The 10,265-nt window shown below is 43.4% G+C and overlaps 1 non-coding gene and 1 pseudogene across 1 annotated transcript; both read right to left on the bottom strand.

Moving 5' to 3' along the window:
- Nucleotides 1-7,544: 7,544 nt before the first annotated feature.
- Nucleotides 7,545-7,735, bottom strand: LOC130322692 (U2 spliceosomal RNA). Its single transcript, XR_008868145.1, has one exon. It is a non-coding gene; the product is annotated as a U2 spliceosomal RNA (small nuclear RNA).
- Nucleotides 7,736-9,841: 2,106 nt separating this feature from the next.
- On the bottom strand, nucleotides 9,842-10,018 carry LOC130322697 (U2 spliceosomal RNA; annotated as a pseudogene).
- Between the last annotated feature and the right edge of the window lie 247 nt (nucleotides 10,019-10,265).

The following is a 10,265-nucleotide window of genomic DNA, read 5'->3' as shown; positions in this document are numbered from 1 at the left end:
TCGTCCCTCTGGTCCGCACCAGACAAGGTTGCATAGATGTTATCGCAACACGCCGTGGCCGTGAAGGTGACGGTATACAGGCCACGGCTTTCCTGGTCATTTAGACACAGGATGTCCTCCCTATTGAGGCGGAAGTAGTCAAGAAGAATCACCTCCGCAATGAAGCGGAGGTTCTTCAACTGACGATGGCTCTCCGACACCTCTATGCGGATGGTATTTCGCATCGACATTTCCCCAGAGGGGAAAGCCCAGGAGAACGGCATCTTCCACACCCAGGGACTAAGCCCCTTCCCCAATAGCAGCAGGGGCTCGGAATCCCGCTATAAAAGCGGAACCCTTACCCAAGGCAGAGGTCGGGGGTACCCTAGGTGCTTCCGAAGCTACAGGTAACGCTCAACGTACCGAAAATGCCTTCTGAGACACAAGGTCCCAGAGACAGGGGGATCGCAACCCGTTGTCCGTGGACTAAGCCCGCTCCCCAATAGCAGCAAGGGGGTGAAGTCCCTCCGTAAGGAGAGACAATCCCCCAAGGCCGAGAAGCGGGGTACCACAGACACCTTCCGACCAGACCAAATGCAGATTTTTTTTTTTTTTTTCTAAATCCCTCAGGTAGGGGATGAAAGTACTCCAAGCAATACTTTCAAACTGGCATTACAAACTTTCTGTAACACACAACCCTCTCATCATTGGGAAACTTTATTTATCAATCAAACAGACAAAAAAAAACAATCAAGATAAATCAACAAGATGAATCCATTTTTTCGATTTCCAAATGCCTTCCGCATCAATCCCACCCCTCTTAGAATCCCACAAATAACACAAATACAGTTTGCCTAACACCATTCGCACACTATTATTAACACTCACTTCTTTCCTCAAAAACACATAAACATTCCTCACATCCCACAAGACTTCCTTAATACACGACAACAATAACCACAACACTCTTACATTCTGACCTCCACTTACACAAAGCCCAAACATCATCATCTCAAAAGACAAAAACTCCATACCTGTCAATTCCTTGCATAAAGGACCAAGCCTTCTAACAACCTCACGAGCATACTTACAATTCCAAAAGAGATGAATAACACTTTCAAAACCATTACAACCCACTCTAGGACACACATCACATCTCACCAAACCCCTTGCTTTCTGAAACTCTCTCACAGGCAACACACCATGTAGACTTTGCCACACAATCTCCTTTTGCTTATTAGACATACCATCCATCCTTACTTTCTTCCAAACTTTCTCCACATCCGCTCCCCTCACAGAATTAATATTACATACAACCTCTTTACTCTCAATCATTCTCATCACCAAACGTTTATTCTTCAACACACTCATCTCTTCTTCTATCAACTCAAATTTCTCCAAAAACCTCACAACCCACTCATACCACTTAGGAACCTCAAAAGCAACAGGCCTACTCAGATCCCTCTTACACCACTTCAGCCTAACAAACAGTCTTCCAGCAAGAAACTTAGTCATACAAGACATCTTCTTATCTCCTTCAATAATGACCAGTATGAAAACTAAAATATTCACTCCAAAATAAACCTCCAGATTTGGAAAACTCATCCCACCCTTCCGCCAATTTTTAATCACCACTTCTCTCCTTAATCTTTCTACTTTAGACCCCCAGAAAAAGACAAACAAAACCCGATTCAGACTCCTTAAACACATATACTGCGGAGGAAAAATCATAGCAACATACAGAAAAATTGGTAAAACAACACTTTTAATAACCACAATTTTTCCAATAAAAGAAAGACTTCTCATACTCCAAAAATTCAAACGCATCTCTACCTTCTTTTTTGCATCATCCCAACTCTCCTTTCCATCCAAGTCCTTACTAAACTTAATCCCCAATACTTTAATAGCCCCCTCCACTACATTCACCCCAACATCACTACTTAACCCACCTTCACCAAAGCATTTACATTCGCTCTTTAACCAATTCACTTTAAAAGCAGACGCACCACAGAAAATTGAAACCAAAAGCCTCACTCTCCTCACAGCACACTCAGAATCACACAGGACACATACATCATCCATATAAGCATTCACTTTAAATTCCCTACCATTGCTACCAGGAATATGAACACCTCTCACTATCTTATCCCTCCTAATCAGACATAACAGAGGCTCAATCGCGCATATAAACGCTACTGGCGAGAGCGGGCACCCCTACCTTACTCCTGAAAAAACATTCACTCTTCTCCCCACACATCCATTAACGAGCATCCTACTATATATTCTATCATACAAACTCCTAACTCTCCACACAAAATCACTCGGAAACCCCATTCGCAACAATACCCTGAACAAAAAATTATGAGACAACCTATCATACGCCTTTTCAAAATCAAGTGACAACAAATAAGCATTTTGTTTTCTACTCTTACAATCCCACAAACAATCTCTCAACAGACACAAACTCTCATGTATACGACGTCCAGGCACAGCACAAAACTGATCATAACCAACCACACATTCAACAACATCCCTCATTCGATTAGCAATAATTTTTGCATAGATCTTATAATCGCAGTTAAGTAACGTAATTGGACGCCAATTCTTTAAATTTTTTAAATTCCCTTTTTTTGGAATTAATACTACCACACCACCACGCATACTCTCCGCAATTTCCATATTCTCCCACATAAACTGACACACTGCAACAACATCCTTACCCACCACATTCCACAAAAAACGATAAAATTCCACAGGCAAACCATCTTCCCCTGGAGTCTTATTCGCTGACATTTTCTGCACTACATCCCATACTTCTTCACTTGAAATCTTACGCATAACAAAAGCCTGCTCAGCTTCTCCAAGCTTCCCATCCAACACACTCAATACCTCACTCTCCAAATTCTCATCTCTCCACTTCTCTCCATACAGCTCCTCATAAAAGCATGCAATTTCCTCACTCACACCATCACCAGTCACTTCCCTACCATCCTCTCTCACAATCATATCAATAACAGGTTTTTTAGAAAAAACTTTTTTGAAAAAATAACGTGAACATTTCTCATCATGTTCCAATTTATCTAACTTGGCCCTATACATGATACTCCTACCCTTTTCCAACACAAAATTATTAATCTCCCTCTTAGTGCTCACAATATCATCCTGAACATCCACTCCACAATCTCTCAACCTACACAAATAGGACAAACGCGCATTCAACTTCACATATTGCTCCCTCTTAAGAGCAGCGACTTTGTATCCAAAGGACTTAAAAAAGGACTTTGTTTTCTTTTTAACCCATTCCCACCACAAAATAATGTTATCAAACTCACCTTTCTTTCCACACCACTTCTTATACATACATTCATACTGATCTCTCACATCCACACTATCTAAATGTTTAATATTCATTTTCCACAAACCTCTCCCATACACAGCACTCTGACCCACATCAATCTCACACAGCAAGGAATCATGGTCCGAATAACAAACAGACCTCTGTCTGTAACTTAAAGCATTCAAACTCTCAGACAAAAAACAATAATCTAACTTAGAGTGAAAATTACCTCTATCTGCATGATATGTACATAAATTAGGATTAATATTACATAACTCTTGGATATCCCTTAACCTAAAATCAGAGACTAACTCAAATAATTTTCTACCAGATACATCAAAAGCTTTTTTTGTTAAATCAACATTCATATCTCCAACTAAAATAACAGGCATCTTGCCCTGAACATAAAACTTTAACTTATCAAACAAATTTTTTCTTTCATTTTTATATGCAGGAGCATAAACATTAATCAAACGAAATTTCACATTTTTATAACTTAATACAGCAGAAATACACCTGCCAGGTTCAATTACCACATAGCTTTCCACAGCAATGTCAGGTGATTTAATCAAGATCCCCACACCATCATTCTTATTCAAAACACTCCCAGACCACACACACCGACCATACACCCATTCATCCTGACTTATGGTGAGATCAATACCACACTCCTGCAAACAAAAAATTGCAGCATTTTCCTGAGCTAAAAAACTTAAAATAGCAGCTCTCCTAGCCTTATTTTTAAACACTCTCACATTTTGAGAACATACAACAAAACCCATAGCCTAAAGCTACAAAGAACAAGGTTTAACCCTGCATGAGCTACACAGGTGCATCAGCCACCTGCTACTAACTAGCAAATCAAGTCCCAGCATAGTTATTCACCACTCTCAGTAGCCTCCATAACATCCGTCTCCAGGACTTCATAAAAGTTGCTGGTTTCCGGGCGCGAGTCCGCACCCTTCTCACCTCTTCTTTTCTTGGCAGACTTCCCTCCATGCACCAGTTGAAAGCCATCATAATTTTCATCCTCTGCATTATGTTTCCCACCACCCTCCCTGTTACACAAATCAGTCTCACCTGAGGATGGAAATGGCTCAATGTGAACAGGGTCAGAGGGGTGAACAGACTCCACAGAGTGACTAGGACTCTGCACTCCCTCAATAACTTCCTCCAACTGTCTGAAGGCATCAGAGACTGCAGCCTGAACATCAGGGGGCTTCTGAGGAGCTGCAATGGTCTTCAGAGGGGCCAATCTCCTCACTATTTCCCCCTCTCTCACCACACTACTGAATAAAGGACTTCTCACCCCAGGGCAGTCCTTATAAACATGACCTTCCTCCCGACATAAGTCACATTTCCTGGCTTTAGGACAACTTCCAGCATGGTGGCCAGCAGTATTACAGTTCCTGCACATTTGTCCTTGCACACAGTTCTCCTTTAAATGTCCAAAGGAAAAACAATTCCTGCAGTAGGAAGGCTGACCAGCATAGGACAGGTACCCCCTATAACCTGCAATGGAAAAACTGGCAGGGGGGTGTTTAAAACCCCCAACACAAGTAGGGTCTACTTTTAATTTAACCACAAACTTATAATTGCAGTTAAAAATCCCCAGTACATTCGTCTGTTTCTCTCCACCCTTCACATAGTCACAGTACTTGTGCAAAAAGTTCTTAATAATTTCCACATCTGTGTAAGGATTATGCACATGCACTATCACAGTTTTTTCCTGCAGACCAAACAGTGGAGTAATCTTCACCCCAACCAGCAAGGGCTCATTGCTGAGATTCCTTAAGTATTCATACACATGCAAACACCTGCCCTCATCCACAAAGGTTACCTCATAGGAGCCCCTGCGGGGAGACTCATTAACACTGAAGATTTCAGCCTTGTCCACTCCAATCTTCTCCATAATGATGTCTCTCACCAGATAAACCATGTTGTTCTTGGAACTTGCAGGATCCACCTCCATGCGGATAGTATTCTTTACTCCAGCCATTCTTCCAGATGATAATCTGTCGGTACAGGACCACAGTGAAAAAAATCTTCCTCCGGCAAACTGGGTAAACCCAGAGATCGCACCCTCTGGCCAGACCAGAGCAAACTGCACTTGATCTTAGCCAAAAGGCCGAGAAGCGATAACCGTGAAAGGGGCGGGCCCAACAAGGTCCCCTTCATGGGCACTATCACTGCTTGCTGTCAGGGAGGCTGCCAGACAATTTTCCATGCACACTCTGGGCTGGGGGGCAGTCAACCACCAGTACACACAGCAGAACCTAAACCCATACCATTATTGCTAAGCAGCAAGACAGGGGCCCATTGCACTCCCACGGGGCCTTTTTAAATGCAATCCATAACCCGGATTTGCCAGGAACCCTTCTTACTCCTCCTACTTGCATGTGACACTGGGCTTAGGATCTGCATAGGAAACACACACACAAGCACACACCTACCTTTGTTGCCTGCAGATGCCTCCTTGGCTGTCCCCAAACGGTATCAAACCAACACCCACGGGAAGCTGTAAGCATAGAGGACATGCCTGCACCCCATTGGACTTACCTGTGTGGGTTAAATCCGGGTTATTTGACAACCTATGGCGGTGATGGTTCTGCTCAGGCAGAGCAGTGCTGATGCTCCTCATAAAGCTGTCGCTGCTGTGAAGGTTCTAGGTGACATCACAAATCCCTTTGGTTACATACACAACAAAGCTGGGTTGTTGTTGTTTACACTCTGCAAGGCCTGTGGAAGTGAGTGACATCATAGCACTGTAGTTCTGAGGGTTCAAGATGGATGCAACAATCTCCTGTTGCTTCTATGAAGGCCGTAATAGACGACATCACCAAACAGCTCCATAGTCACATACACAGCAAAGGAGAGATGTTGTTTACACCTAGTGATGTCAGTGGTATTGAGTGACATCACAGCACAGTGCTAAGGCTCCTGGGCCTGGACACAGCAGCGGCTGCAATATCTCAACGGAGAATACGTTTATATCTATGTGTGTGTGTGCGCATATATATATATATATATATATATATATATATATATATATATATTTCTCCGCCGAAATCACTTTTAAACCCATTTCCACCTTTTTTTCCCTTCTCTTCCTCTTACTTTTTTTTCACGTTTTTTTACGTTTTTCTCCTTTTCGCCTCTTTTCTGGGCGTATTATTCTTCTTTTTCTTCTTTTTTTTCGTCTAATGCATACCCCATCAGTGCAGCAATGCTTATTCAATACCGCCAGCAGATGGAGACACTGGGGGATAATTTTCTAAGGATTTATACTGATTTTTCCTGTCTGAATTTGTCGCACAGAAAGTTGCAGGCCAAATATGTGTGACATTTCTGCGACTTTAGCTTCTAGAGCATTTTTACAACATTATACATAGGTGCTGAATACATAAAAAGCGACTGTTCAGCGACAGACAAGTCGCATCGGCTGAAAGTAGGCCAGAATGTCAGTCCATGTTGGAGCAGGTTTAGATACAGTCTAAAGCATAGATCTCAAAGTCTGTGCACAGAATTTAGCAAGGGCCTCGCACCTTCTGATGCATCAGGTAGGTGCACAATAGCATAGCCTAACCCTCTGTACTTTGGTCTATATTGATGCGGGACATAGACAGCCAGCTGATGACCAATCCATTAGTGCAATGGATGGCTGGAAGCATTTGTCTTTGCCTTTGCAATACCACAGAAGCAATGCATGGTCAATGTACAGCAATGACACACCTGTGTGAACAGCCAGGAGACCCCCCCCCCCCCCCCCCCATGTTATGTTACATAGTTACATAGTTAGTACGGTCGAAAAAAGACATATGTCCATCACGTTCAACCAGGGAATTAAGGGGTAGGGGTGTGGCGCGATATTGGGGAAGGGATGAGATTTTATATTTCTTCATAAGCATTAATCTTATTTTGTCAATTAGGAACATTCAGCACCCACCCGCTATCAAGGCAGCTGCCTATCATGTCATGCCCTACCTGCACAGGTGTGCTGGCTACTCAAATGATCCAATTAAGGAGGCCATTTAGTCAGCAGCAGCAGAAGTCCTGTGCCTGGACGCTCCAACAGGGGCCAGACACAAGCAGAAGCAGCAGAAGCAGCAGCAGCACCACCTTTTGTTTTTTGGCTGCAGCAGCAGCAAGGCCCACAGGGCTGGCTAGCTGGCTAGCCAGCAAGCAGGTAGCAATGAAAGTAGGAATCTTTCTTTTTAACCCTGTAAGGGGGTGGTGCACTGTACCCGAAGATACTGCCATATCGGGTCAATGCATAGGGCGACGGAAGCAAGCTTCGAAATCGGCCCCCGTTCTCAAAAATCCATTTAATATATGGTCCCCAGATAGGGGACGTATCAGATATTAAACTGATAAGAACAGATACTACACTTGATCTTAGCCAAAAGGCCGAGAAGCGATAACCGTGAAAGGGGCGGGCCCAACAAGGTCCCCTTCATGGGCACTATCACTGCTTGCTGTCAGGGAGGCTGCCAGACAATTTTCCATGCACACTCTGGGCTGGGGGGCAGTCAACCACCAGTACACACAGCAGAACCTAAACCCATACCATTATTGCTAAGCAGCAAGACAGGGGCCCATTGCACTCCCACGGGGCCTTTTTAAATGCAATCCATAACCCGGATTTGCCAGGAACCCTTCTTACTCCTCCTACTTGCATGTGACACTGGGCTTAGGATCTGCATAGGAAACACACACACAAGCACACACCTACCTTTGTTGCCTGCAGATGCCTCCTTGGCTGTCCCCAAACGGTATCAAACCAACACCCACGGGAAGCTGTAAGCATAGAGGACATGCCTGCACCCCATTGGACTTACCTGTGTGGGTTAAATCCGGGTTATTTGACAACCTATGGCGGTGATGGTTCTGCTCAGGCAGAGCAGTGCTGATGCTCCTCATAAAGCTGTCGCTGCTGTGAAGGTTCTAGGTGACATCACAAATCCCTTTGGTTACATACACAACAAAGCTGGGTTGTTGTTGTTTACACTCTGCAAGGCCTGTGGAAGTGAGTGACATCATAGCACTGTAGTTCTGAGGGTTCAAGATGGATGCAACAATCTCCTGTTGCTTCTATGAAGGCCGTAATAGACGACATCACCAAACAGCTCCATAGTCACATACACAGCAAAGGAGAGATGTTGTTTACACCTAGTGATGTCAGTGGTATTGAGTGACATCACAGCACAGTGCTAAGGCTCCTGGGCCTGGACACAGCAGCGGCTGCAATATCTCAACGGAGAATACGTTTATATCTATGTGTGTGTGTGCGCATATATATATATATATATATATATATATATATATATATATATATATATATATATATATATATCTCCGCCGAAATCACTTTTAAACCCATTTCCACCTTTTTTTCCCTTCTCTTCCTCTTACTTTTTTTTCACGTTTTTTTACGTTTTTCTCCTTTTCGCCTCTTTTCTGGGCGTATTATTCTTCTTTTTCTTCTTTTTTTTCGTCTAATGCATACCCCATCAGTGCAGCAATGCTTATTCAATACCGCCAGCAGATGGAGACACTGGGGGATAATTTTCTAAGGATTTATACTGATTTTTCCTGTCTGAATTTGTCGCACAGAAAGTTGCAGGCCAAATATGTGTGACATTTCTGCGACTTTAGCTTCTAGAGCATTTTTACAACATTATACATAGGTGCTGAATACATAAAAAGCGACTGTTCAGCGACAGACAAGTCGCATCGGCTGAAAGTAGGCCAGAATGTCAGTCCATGTTGGAGCAGGTTTAGATACAGTCTAAAGCATAGATCTCAAAGTCTGTGCACAGAATTTAGCAAGGGCCTCGCACCTTCTGATGCATCAGGTAGGTGCACAATAGCATAGCCTAACCCTCTGTACATTGGTCTATATTGATGCGGGACATAGACAGCCAGCTGATGACCAATCCATTAGTGCAATGGATGGCTGGAAGCATTTGTCTTTGCCTTTGCAATACCACAGAAGCAATGCATGGTCAATGTACAGCAATGACACACCTGTGTGAACAGCCAGGAGACCCCCCCCCCCCCCCCCCCCCATGTTATGTTACATAGTTACATAGTTAGTACGGTCGAAAAAAGACATATGTCCATCACGTTCAACCAGGGAATTAAGGGGTAGGGGTGTGGCGCGATATTGGGGAAGGGATGAGATTTTATATTTCTTCATAAGCATTAATCTTATTTTGTCAATTAGGAACATTCAGCACCCACCCGCTATCAAGGCAGCTGCCTATCATGTCATGCCCTACCTGCACAGGTGTGCTGGCTACTCAAATGATCCAATTAAGGAGGCCATTTAGTCAGCAGCAGCAGAAGTCCTGTGCCTGGACGCTCCAACAGGGGCCAGACACAAGCAGAAGCAGCAGAAGCAGCAGCAGCACCACCTTTTGTTTTTTGGCTGCAGCAGCAGCAAGGCCCACAGGGCTGGCTAGCTGGCTAGCCAGCAAGCAGGTAGCAATGAAAGTAGGAATCTTTCTTTTTAACCCTGTAAGGGGGTGGTGCACTGTACCCGAAGATACTGCCATATCGGGTCAATGCATAGGGCGACGGAAGCAAGCTTCGAAATCGGCCCCCGTTCTCAAAAATCCATTTAATATATGGTCCCCAGATAGGGGACGTATCAGATATTAAACTGATAAGAACAGATTTTTTTACTTTTAGATATAATATTCTTAGACTAAAAGACCTTACGCAGTCCAGATTATACTTAGTCTGCTAAAAGCATATTCCACAGATGTAGATTCCAAAGACTTTTAGCCACTTTGTGACCTAATCTTTTTTTATCCAATAAATAGAAAACATACATCTCACTAAGAGCTAGGCGAACACAATCTTTAGAGGTAATAGTGTCTCTTTTAAAAAGAAGAATATTCCTCGTCTTCCATAGTGCAATTTTAATACAATTTATACTAATCCA

The sequence above is a fragment of the Hyla sarda genome, unplaced genomic scaffold (assembly GCF_029499605.1).
Source record: "Hyla sarda isolate aHylSar1 unplaced genomic scaffold, aHylSar1.hap1 scaffold_2373, whole genome shotgun sequence".
Lineage (NCBI taxonomy): Eukaryota > Metazoa > Chordata > Amphibia > Anura > Hylidae > Hyla > Hyla sarda.
The sequence above is the reverse complement of the archived record's forward strand: the minus strand, read 5'-3'. Positions and strand labels throughout refer to the sequence as shown.